Source organism: Lathyrus oleraceus, chromosome 6 (genome assembly GCF_024323335.1).
Source record: "Lathyrus oleraceus cultivar Zhongwan6 chromosome 6, CAAS_Psat_ZW6_1.0, whole genome shotgun sequence".
Lineage (NCBI taxonomy): Eukaryota > Viridiplantae > Streptophyta > Magnoliopsida > Fabales > Fabaceae > Lathyrus > Lathyrus oleraceus.
In genome coordinates this window covers 163,210,262-163,222,220 of record NC_066584.1, presented here as the reverse complement: position 1 = coordinate 163,222,220, position 11,959 = coordinate 163,210,262, and the positions used below count along the sequence as shown (strand labels likewise).

Sequence of the window (11,959 nt, the reverse complement as noted above, 5' to 3'; positions counted from 1 at the left end):
ACTTATCTCGTACATGCCACCTTTCGTTTGAGGTTTTTCTACCACTGTTCGGTCGCTTCCCCACTGATAATGATTTTGGGCCATGCTCTCGATAAGTTGATAAGCGTCGGTGTAAGGTTTATCCATAAGCGCACCACCGGCGGCGGCGTCTATTGTTAACCTTGTGTTGCACAAGAGACCATTGTAGAAGGTGTGAATTACTAACCAGTCCTCTAAACCATGGTGTGGGAAAAGTCTCATCATGTCCTTGTATCTTTCCCATGCTTCGAAAAGAGATTCGTTATCTTTTTGCTTAAATCCATTTATCTGGGCTCTCAACATAGCTGTTTTGCTTGGAGGAAAATATCGGGCAAGAAAGACTTTCTTCAACTCATTCCATGTGGTGACTGAGTTGGAAGGAAGAGACTGAAGCCATCTTCTAGCTTTATCTCTTAACGAGAAAGGAAAGAGACGAAGTCGAACTGCCTCTGAAGTGACACCATTAGCTTTAACAGTGTCAGCGTATTGGACAAATACGGATAAATGAAGGTTTGGATCCTCGGTAGGATTTCCAGAAAATTGATTCTGTTGCACTGCCTGCAACAGCGAAGGTTTAAGTTCGAAGTTGTTCGCTTCGATTGCGGGTGGAGCAATACTCGAATGCGGCTCATCTTACGATGGAGCAACGTAATCTCGAAGAGCACGAGCTGGTTCGGCCATCGCTGGTATCGTCAAAGGAAGGGGATTTTTGAGATTAGGAATTTCGATTGGAGGAAGATTGTTTCTAGCACGATACTCCCAAATTCGTCGTAATAATCGGAGATATCGTTCAACGTCATTGATTCGTAAGTAGTACGGCTCGCCTTGTGAGCGAGTGTGTGGCATACAAATCGACTAAATAAAAGTCCCTGGCAACGGCACCAAAAACTTGATCGCGACTTTATGAGTCTATCGGGGTACTAACTGCAAGTGCACAGTCTAATCGTGTAGTTTTAAAAGATATCGATCCCACAGGGACTTAATGAATCGATCTACCATTTTTCTAGGGTTACTGCGTAAAGTTAAGTCGGATGATACTTTAATGATTAGGGGGAAAAGTAAAACTAAATTTGGATCTAGATAAAATATCAAATAATATGGATATCAGTATGTAGTTCGTCGTAATTAGGGAATCAAATCTTCGTTGGTCTTTTTCTTAATTTTAAAATAAGTCTTTTCAGTAGACACTATTAATTAAAAGTCTTTTCCTCAAACTCTCGCTCTGTTGAATTAGACTATGACTTTATATTTTAACGTACGCTCTCACTATTTCGTTAAATCTAAAATCACTTTTGAAAATAATATAATCTATAGAAACTCCTTTTGAGAAAATACTAACCGTTTAAACGCCCTCGTCTCAAACTCTCGCTCTGTTGACTTAGACTATATGATTAAACTTAAATGCTTAACTCTCGTCCTCACATTTAACTTTTAAAAATAATTTTTGAAAATGATTAGAATTTAATTAACCTTAAAAATTGCTCTCGCCCTGATTTAAAGTTAATGTTCAATTTACATTGTCCAGTTAAAAGCTCAAACCGTCGTTCTATTGATTTTAACTTCTTTATGTCTTTTACTCTCGTACAAAAACCTTGGTATTAACTTTGTAAATTGAGATCAGAAAAAGAGTGACTATATTCTGAAATAAATTTAAACCAACTAAATTTTGATTCCTTTATTCCGCTTACTTTACATACCGATATCTAAATTAATTAGCCAGACATGATAAACATGCATAAACAATAATCATGCATAAATACGGTCATATCAAACAAACAATATATATAAACAGCGGAACAAAGCATATGTAAATTAAGACGATAAATTAATTAATTAATGAACCTGGAAAATTACTAGAAATCTGGATTTTATCTCCTAGCTTCGATGCTTGAACACTCCACCACAAGTCGGTTGGATTTGTTTTTCACAATTCTCAATCAGATAGGAAAGTAAAAACAAGGAAATAAAATACTATGATCTAACGTAAGGTTAGATCCAGTAAAAATTACACAATAATTTCCGGTGTAGAAACTATCGTGAGAAAATAAATTGTATGCTTCGGAAATTAAACTAGAAAAGAAAAGAAAATAAATTGCTTGAAAATTTAGAATGCTTGGAAAAATAATGCTGGAAAAATTGTACGGCCAAGAGAGAGCTTCAATTGGATTTTGTGAGGTTTATTTATATTCACCTCCCAAAATAACCGTCTCCTAGAATGGGTCTTCAGTGTCATTCAAAACGTCTACGAGTGCAGGAGAAAATTTAGGGAAAACCGTCTACTCCGTTACGCACGTAAAGCCTAAAATATAGGATGGAATGTGTGACGTCCGTCACACTATGTGTTACGGTCGTAACACTAGGTCTTAGGACGTGGCGCTCAGCACGTGCTTGTGGCGGTCGTGACAACAAGTTTCTTTGTTCCAAACGTGGGTTGGGCTTTGGTGCTTCAGCTTGCTGCTTTTCCTAGGAAATCTTCTTTTTTGCACCCCTTTTCTTTCTTTTTCACATGTGCGTTAAATAATGATACCTGAAATAAATAATAAGAAAATACCGAGTAATATCGAATAATATAAAATAAATTGAATCAAATAACGATATAATTTAATTAAATCAAGTCTAAAAATGTGATATAGTTTCATGTTATCAAACTCCCCCACACTTAGACTTTGGCTTGTCCCCAAGCAAGAAACAATGTAGAAATCGATTTAAAATATTAGCCAGATGAAATTTTCAAACACACATCAATTCGTAATAGGTTGCAAGTAAATCTCGTTTAGAAATAACCTGAGTTTAATCTTAACATCAAAAACTACCGTAACAACACTAGATAACCCCACCTTATGCAAACCAGTTCGAGTCATGCTATTATAGCTCAGCCTAGTTCTTTTACTCTTATTTCACCCGTTTTCATTCGAGCGAAATCACATTAAGCCCTTTATGTTTTCACGCACATAGTGGAGTAACCGGTTAGCGATTCTGATCCCTTTTTAGTTAGAAGTTCTGGTACATAAGTTGGATAACTTCTTTATTTAGTCTATTGCAAATTGCGGGGGATCAGACCGTAGTCCGCCCTACCAAGTTCAGCACCAGAAACCGCTGAACCAACTCACAATGGATCGTTCATACTATGTTTTTGTAGGGTCCGCAACCTTTGGATTAAATGATCGGGTAAGGATCACCTAACTTAATTAGTGCATTTCCTGATTTTTAATATGTTGTTTTGGGAATCATTCACTTGTATTCATCGGTTCTCCACGTAGTTTGCTATTAAGATGGTACCAACTTCTCGTATAAACTTCTCGTATTAAGATGGTGCTATTAAGATGGAGAGGCAGCATCATGGTAACCAGTTGGTGTCTGCGGATCAGACTCAGCATTAGGAATCTGGTTGTCAAGAATCTCATAATCTTGGATGGTTTCAACAGATCTAATAGTAGAAGGCATTCCATCCAGGTTGTAGAGCCAATTATTTCGGTTATGGACACTAGTCATCGGGCTAGGCATGGTGAATAGGTAAAAAGCTTGGTTGTTAATTAATAGTTCAAACTCTTCAGGTCCAAGGTTTCCTATAAACATAGTGTTGAAAAGGAAAAGTATATTCATAGGCTGAATACCACAAAAAGGGTTCAAATCAATCATGGGTTGGCGCAATCCAATAGCATTAGCAATCATAGTTATCAATCCTCCTATTTGAATCGGTGCACGGTCATCTTGAATAAGGAGGTCAAAACTCGCCAACATATAAGTGGCACCATTCACTGGACGATTCTGGGAAGCACAAAATATTATGAAAAGTTTATCACGTGATACTGTGGTAATGTTTGAACTTTTCCCAAAAAGAGTGTGTGCTTGGATCTTGTGGAAATAACGAAAAGTTGGGTTATGTATGTTTCCAAAAAGAAACTCATGTTCCTCAGGTTCGTCGTTTCCCGTCAAACTTCCCCAAAAATGCTCAAGTTCTCGATATTCAAAGAGGTCCTCTTGGCTCATGGTGAATGTGTCAAAAGAAGTAGGGAACCCTAAGAGGTTAGTAAATTCTCTAATGTTATACTGATACTCCATATTGAACGTCCTGAATTGAATGAAACCTCAGTTTATTCCTTTTCCATGGTTCGGTAAATAAATCAGGGAGCTAAGGAATTCTAGAGTTAGCCTCCGGTAAGTAACAAATTGTCTCCGAATAGGAGTGGTTTCCCACCCTATTTGATTTAGCAGATATAGGACACTATCTCTTAGCCCAAGTACGGTCATTGCACAATCATCAGCATAAAAATTTGGGTGCATCTCTCTCTCAGCAAGTTCTTCAAATTTTTGTCTCTGAGCTCTCCCTCGGAAATTAATACCCATGTGATCAATATGTGCCATCAGGTCAGTGTTAACTAAAGAAAAGAAAAACAAGAATTTTAGTCAGGATTTGGCCAGATGCCGAAAGAAGAAAAGAAAAATTTAATAAAATAAAGAAAATGAAGAATGCAAACTGAATAAAATCAAAAGAATAATCAAAGAAAAATAAAAATTTGTGGGTTGTCTCCCACGAAGCGCTTTGTTTAAAGTCGCAAGCTCGACATAAAACTATTAAATGTTAATCTATTAATTTTGGAGACAATACGTCTAAGTGCAGGACTTGCGAGTCTTCATTGTTTTCAGCATAATGATAATGTTTTAGACGCTGCCCGTTTACGATAAATGATTCAATAGATTTTCCTTTAATTTCTACAGCCCCACTAGAAAAGACATTAGTGACTTTGAAAGGGCCTGACCACCTAGAGCGTAGTTTTCCTGGGAATAACTTAAGTCTAGAGTTAAACAATAGGACTACATCGCCTTGTTTGAAAGTTTTCCTTGATATACGTTTATCATGCCATTTTTTCGTTCTTTCCTTGTAGATTTTGGCATTTTCGTATGCGTCTTGTCTAAGTTCCTCTAATTCGTTTATATCTAGAATTCGCTTTTCACCGGCGGCCTTATAGTTTAAATTTAAATTTTTAATAGCCCAATAGGCCTTATGTTCTAACTCCACTGGGAGGTGACACGATTTACCATAAATAAGCTTAAATGGGGTTGTTCCTATGGGAGTTTTGTAAGCGGTTCGATATGCCCATAAAGCTTCGGGTAATTTTGATGACCAGTCTTTCCTCGATGTAGCGACAGTTTTTTCCAATATCTGTTTAATTTCTCTATTAGACACTTCCACTTGTCCACTAGTTTGAGGATGGTAAGGTGTTGCTACTCGATGTTTTACACTATACTTAAACAATAATTTTTCGAGTATCTTAGATATGAAATGAGATCCACCGTCACTGATGACTATTCTTGGGACACCAAATCTTGGAAAGATTATATTCTTAAAGAGTTTAATTACTACTCGTGTGTCGTTTGTTGGAGAAGCTATAGCCTCAATCCATTTTGATACGTAGTCAACCGCTAAGAGTATGTACTTGTTACCAAAAGAAGGTGGAAAAGGTCCCATGAAATCTATTCCCCACACATCAAAAATTTCTACTTCCAAAATGCCTTTTTGTGGCATTTCGTCACGTCTAGATATGTTTCCTGTGCGTTGACACCTATCGCATTTCTTGACAGCGGTATGTACATCCTTCCATATGTTTGGCCAATAGAGACCGGCTTGTAGGATTTTAGAGCAGGTTTTGGATGTACTTGCATGTCCACCATAAGGAGCGGAATGACAATGTTGGATTATACTTTCTACCTCTTCTTCAGGTATACAGCGGAGTCCCCGAATACTTCTAGTATCTTGATCTTTAACTCAATGGCTTCTTCCAACCCTAGTATGCAAGCTTCATACTCGGCCATGTTATTTGTGCAGGTAAAATAGAGCTTTGCGGTGAATGGTAGATGGAAATTCTTGGGAGACATCAGTACTGCCCCAATTCCATGGCCTATTGCATTCGAGGCGCCATCAAACCTGAGCGTCCAGCCTGCTTTTGGCTCAAGACTTTCCTCTAGTTCGGAGTCTTCAACATCCTTAACAGCCATGATGTTCTCATCTGGGAAGTCGAACTTCAAAGATTGGTAATCCTTCAGTGGTTGGTGAGCAAGATGGTCTGCTAGTATGCTTCCTTTGATCGCTTTTTGCGCAACATATTGGATATCATATTCTGACAACAACATCTGCCATCAGGCAATTCTACCAGTAATAGCTGGTTTCTCGAATATGTACTTGATGGGATCCATTTTAGATAGCAACCAAGTCGTGTGAGTTAGCATGTACTGCCTGAGACGCTTAGCGGCCCATGCGAGTGCACAATAATTCTTCTCGAGTAATGAATATCTGGTCTCACAATCATTAAATTTCTTTCTCAGATAATAGATGGCATACTCTTTTCTACCAGTCTCATCTTGTTGTCCCAATACACAACCCATGGACTCATCGAGCACGGTTAGATACATGATGAGAGGTCTCCCTTCTGCAGGGGGCATAAGAATCAGTGGTTCTTGCAAGTATTCTTTGATTTTGTCGAAGGCTATTCGGCAGTCATCGTTCCACTCCATGCCTTGATTCTTCCTCAGAAGCTTGAATATTGGTTTACATGTTACAGTAAGGTGAGAGATAAACCTGGAAATGTAATTTAGTCTCCCCAAGAAACCACGAACCTCCTTTTCAGTCTTCGGTGCAGGCATGTTTTGAATGGCTCGAACCTTGTCAGGATCTACTTCAATTCCTTTTTGGCTTACAATAAAGCCTAAAAGCTTCCCAGATCGAACCCTAAATGTGCATTTGTTAGGATTAAGTCTCAACCTAAACTTCCTCAAACGAGCAAACAATTTCCCCAGGTTAGTGATTTTCTCTTCTTCTGTATGGGATTTGGCAATCATGACATCGACATACACCTCAATCTCTTCATGAATCATGTCGTGAAAGAGAGTCACCATGGCGCGTTGATATGTTGCCCCATCGTTCTTTAATCCAAACAGATTACTTTGTAACAAAAGGTGCCCAAATGGGTAATGAACGTGGTCTTCTCCATGTCCTCGGGATCCATTTTAATTTGGTTATATCCAGAGAAACCATCCATAAAGGAAAACACGGAGAACTGAGTTATGTTATCCATCAATACATCAATGTGAGGTAATGGGAAATCGTCTTTGGGATTAGCTCTGTTTAAGTCTCGGTAGTCTACACACATGCGGACTTTTCCATCTTTCTTCGGTATTGGTACAATGTTAGCAACCCATTGTGGGTACTTGGCGACTTCCAGGAAGCCAGCGTCAAACTGCTTTCTCACCTCTTCTCTGATCTTGAGAGCCATATCTGGCCGAGTTCTTCTTAGCTTTTGTTTGACAACAGGGCATTCTTCTTTAAGGGGAAGCTTGTGAGTCATAATATCAGTATCTAATTCAGGCATGTATTGGTATGACCAAGCAAACACGTCATCATATTCGTGGAGGAGCTCTATCAACCTTGTCTTCACTGTATCTTGAAGTGCGGCGCCCATCCTTACTTCTCTTTTATCTTCTTCTGTTCCTAGATTGATAACTTTAACGTCTTCCTGGTGTGGTTGAATGACCTTCTCTTCTTGTCTGAGTAATCTGGCCAACTCTTCAGAGAGTTCGTTGTCTTCCCCCACTTCGTCTTCAGCTTGGTAGATTGGACAATCAAAATCATACTGGACCTTAGCAGTGTCGTTATCAATGGTCTCGGTGGTGTTTCTGCATGTTATGATTTATGCAGTTTATTTAAAAGGTGCGTGCATAAAAATTGATGCCATTTTTGTGATAAAAAACGAAAGGAAAGGAACAAGAATTTGGATGCAAAACGTCATTTCATTAATGATTAAAACTCTTGAAAAAGATAAAGGAGGCCCTACAACATGCCACTGTGCCTTGGGAAGAGTACAAGGTTTTGTCTAAAATAATAAAATTACTTTTGAAATATTTGGGGAACCTCCACAGCCTTCCAATTTGTCAGTTCTTCATTAGGTGCGGCTTGTCGCATCCAGCTATACACCCCCTCTTCGCGATCTTCTTCACTGATCATTGCCACCTGCTTGCCAAAGATGTGGCCAGCGCTGATGAACGTTTTCTCTACAGAAGGAATCTGTTCTTTGTCATGTTGGTTACCGGCTTTGTCTGATGATGGGTCATACCCCAGGCCAAACTTGTCTCGTTTCTCTTTCACTTCCACCACTTTGCCCCAGTCTTGAGCATTTTCACTTTCCATAACGGCCTTAGCTCCTTGCCACGAGGCCATGGATGGTCCAGATTTCAGAGTCTCCAATGTCTGTTGGATGGCCATCATATTTACCACTTCCAGGGATTGGAATGGTGTCTCATTGATCTCGCCATCCACCTCGATATATCGGAAAGATGTCAAGTGGCTAACCAAGATATCATCCTCTCCTACAATCACAATCATCTTGTCATTTGTAATGAATTTAAGCTTTTGATGCAGAGTGGAGGTGACGGCACCTGCGGAGTGAATCCAGGGTCTCCCAAGTAGGCAACTATAACCGGGATGTATGTCCATGACCTGGAACGTGATAATGAAAATAGTTGGACCTATCTTGGTTAGTAAGTCAACCTCTTCTATCATTGCTCGCCTTGAGCCATCAAATGCCTTTACGATTAGGGTGTTGTCTTCGGCATGACATTTAGTGAGGAACCTGTGTCTACTAACACCCTTGACAGTAGAGTATCTATGCATTTCAAGGAGATATGGAGGGCCTTGTTATGGTTCTTTCCCTCAATCGGTAGTTCGTCATCATTACAACCTAAGAAATTTCCAGTGGTCACACAAGCTATCACATCGTCAAACTGTTCTATTGTTATGTCCTTCGTGATATGAGCGACGCTTAATACCTTCAACAACGAGTTCCTGTATGCTTCTGAGTTAAGCAATAGAGATAACATGGAGATCTTTGAAGGTGTTTGATTCAGTTGGTCCACCACCTTATAATCGCTCTTTTTGATTATCCTCAGAAATTCCTCAGCCTCTTCACGAGTGACCGCAGCTTTAAGAGACAGGTGTATGTCTTGCATTTCTTGATTAGGGGCGGGGATCTGGACAGCAACCTCCTTCCCTTTAGCCCTTGCAGAAGTATCATCTGTTCTTGGCGCGAACACTCGGCCACTACGTGTCATTCCTGCTGGCCCTACAATTGAAGTGACATTTGGTTCGTTGATCATCAAAGGTCGGTCTTCCTGCCCCTGCTTAAAAGCTCTGGGCTGATATATCCACGGGACTGCCTTCTCATCTTTATATTCGAATGGTGCTGGGAACTCTATCACCAATGGGCTTATAGGTATTTCTACTTTAACCTCATCATAAGGGATGTCTACCACGGCTATCTCTTCCTGGTGCTTGCTCTTGACACGACAATTTATCTATAACTCGCCTCGATCTAGCATTTGTTGTATAAAATTCCTCAACCCTTCATCGTTCTCTTCAGCAACCAGCTCCTCCGGGATCAGACCATTCTTCAGCAATTGTGCTCCTATCCTGGTGATAGGGGTTTGAATTTCTTCAACCTTATAGATCAATTTTCCTTGATCACTCTCCTCAATGGCACTGGCGGAAGCATTCTTATGCATTGGCATAGGATTGGTGTTCACGTTCGGGCGTCTCGGAGTGAATGAGACAGCCTTGTCTTCAATCAAGTCTTGTACCTTATTTTGAAATGTGAAACAATTCTCCAAAGTATGACCAGGTGCTCCCATGTGAAACTCACAATGGGCATTAGCGTCGTATCCGGTGGATATGGAAAAACAACTGGTTTTGACTCCCTCAATGTTAGAAGGCCCTCCTTTTGCATATATGGGAATATCTGACTATAAGGTACTGGTAGGAGATCAAGTTGCCTTCTTGGAGGTCTTGGCTTGAATTGTCTTGGTGGTGCAGTATTTTGCTGATGATGGTGTTGTTGATGTTGTGATTGATACACTTGTTATTGTTGCATTGGCTGTTGATAAGGTATGGGTACCACAACGACGACTTGACCATATGAAGCATGCTACTTCCCTTTATAATTTCTGGATATGGCGTTTGTTTCACCTTCTCTTTTCTTCGGGAAGCCTCCAGAATACTTCTTTGGTGCGCTAGGGGCTGCCATAGCTCCGTGAATCTTTCCATCCCTTAACCCCTTCTCTATGCGATCTCTAATTGTAACTAGATGTGCAAAGTCAGATGCTGCACTGCTCACCAATCTACCAAAGAATGGGTCCTTCAAGGTGTCTACAAATATTCCGGTCATTTCCTTTTTAGACAATGGTGGCTCTACCTGAGCAGCCAACTCTCTCCACCGCTAGGCGTATTCTTTAAATGACTCACTCTCCTTCATAGTCATCCCTTGCAACTGCATTTGGTCGGGTGCCATATCTAAGTTATGTTTGTACTGACGGAGAAATGCGTCAGCCAAATCCTCCCAGCTTTGAATCCGCCCCTGCTCTAAGCTCATGTACCATCTCAGATATGCTCCACTCAGACTGTCTTGGAAACAGTGTACACGTAGTTTGTCGTTTTCGGTATGAGCAGTGATCGGTCACCATTTCCATTGAATTCTCGCCGTTAATCCGACATATTTTCATCACTTTGGTAAGATTTAGGTTTGTTTTTAGTTGCTTTGGAGTCATTTATCATGTTTTGTTGGTTTGGTATCGCATTGCATTCGATTACAAGTTTATGTCAAAAAAGATCTCGTTTATGCTTCGTTTGGCAGTGTCATTGTTACAGGCCATTGCACAGGTTTAAAAGCAAGAATGGTGAAGTTATGGACACTCTGAAAGGCAAAAATATGAAGAAACAGTAGGTCAACACGGGCACCCGTGTGCCACAACACTGCCCGTGTTGTTGATCAGGCAGAGCAAGAGAGGAGAAGAAAAACAGAGATCAACACGGGCACCCGTGTTCCACCACACGGTCGTGTTGATTAAAACAGTGCATCAACACGGGCACCTGTGTGTAGGAACACGGCCCGTGTTGTTGCCTCTGTAGCTTGTGCTGAAAATAATTAATTATGGAGAACAACACGACCACCCGTGTGGTGACACACGGTCGTGTTGATTGGATGCAGCTTGGAAAACCTAATTTTTGCTTTGTGAACCGATTCTTCTCATTAAGGGTAGTTTGGACCTTTTGCTTGGAAGAGATGCATCTGAAGCTATAAGAAGGTTGGAAGAGAAAGAAGAAGGGACTTTTGGAGAGACGAAAGAAGACATTGCATTGGAGAAGATAGCGAACACGAAGGATTTGAAGATGGCGAGATTCAAGGGCATCAACCATTGAAGATCAAACTCTCCTAATTCTTTGTAATGTCTAATCTTTACATTATGAATTCTTTAAGTACTATGAGAGGCTAAACCCCCTAATGCTAGGGGGTGGTCCTGATGTTATCGCATGTTATGAATTTGAACAAACGATTTCTTGATTACTATGTTACTTATTTCAATTCAATTGTGTGATGTTATTATGCTTTTGTATCGGACAAATACAAATTGATTTATGACTTTCAATAACAGGATTGTGATTTTTAGGGTTTTCACACAATTGGGTTTATGAATGCATCATCTAGGACTAATAACTTTCGTAAATCACCGTAAACCTTGATATTATGTATGATTAAAACCAATGCTTAATTGAATGGACATTCGAGTAAGAATTGGTAGTTAAATAGTTTCTTCCTTAAGGACTTAAGTAAGAACATTCTGAGGTTAGGTGATTGAATGTTTCATATGTATTAAGGAAATCTTGACTGAATTCATAACTGGTTACATCAACCACTCACCCTAGCATCTTTTATCTTAATCAATTACTTTTACTATTTTTGTGTTTACTATTATAAATTCCAAAACAACCAAACCATTATCTTTTTGTTCTGATAGAATCAAATTAAAATAAGTACTTCCTACACAATCCCTGAGATCGATACTTGGAAATAAAACTCCTTATTACTACATCGGTAAAAATAGTACACTTGTTATTTTT

The 11,959-nt window shown here is 39.7% G+C and overlaps 1 non-coding gene across 1 annotated transcript; it reads left to right on the top strand.

The window, feature by feature from the left end:
• Nucleotides 1-214: 214 nt before the first annotated feature.
• On the top strand, nucleotides 215-321 carry LOC127098704 (small nucleolar RNA R71). The gene has a single exon (XR_007793407.1). It is a non-coding gene; the product is annotated as a small nucleolar RNA R71 (small nucleolar RNA).
• Nucleotides 322-11,959: the final 11,638 nt, after the last annotated feature.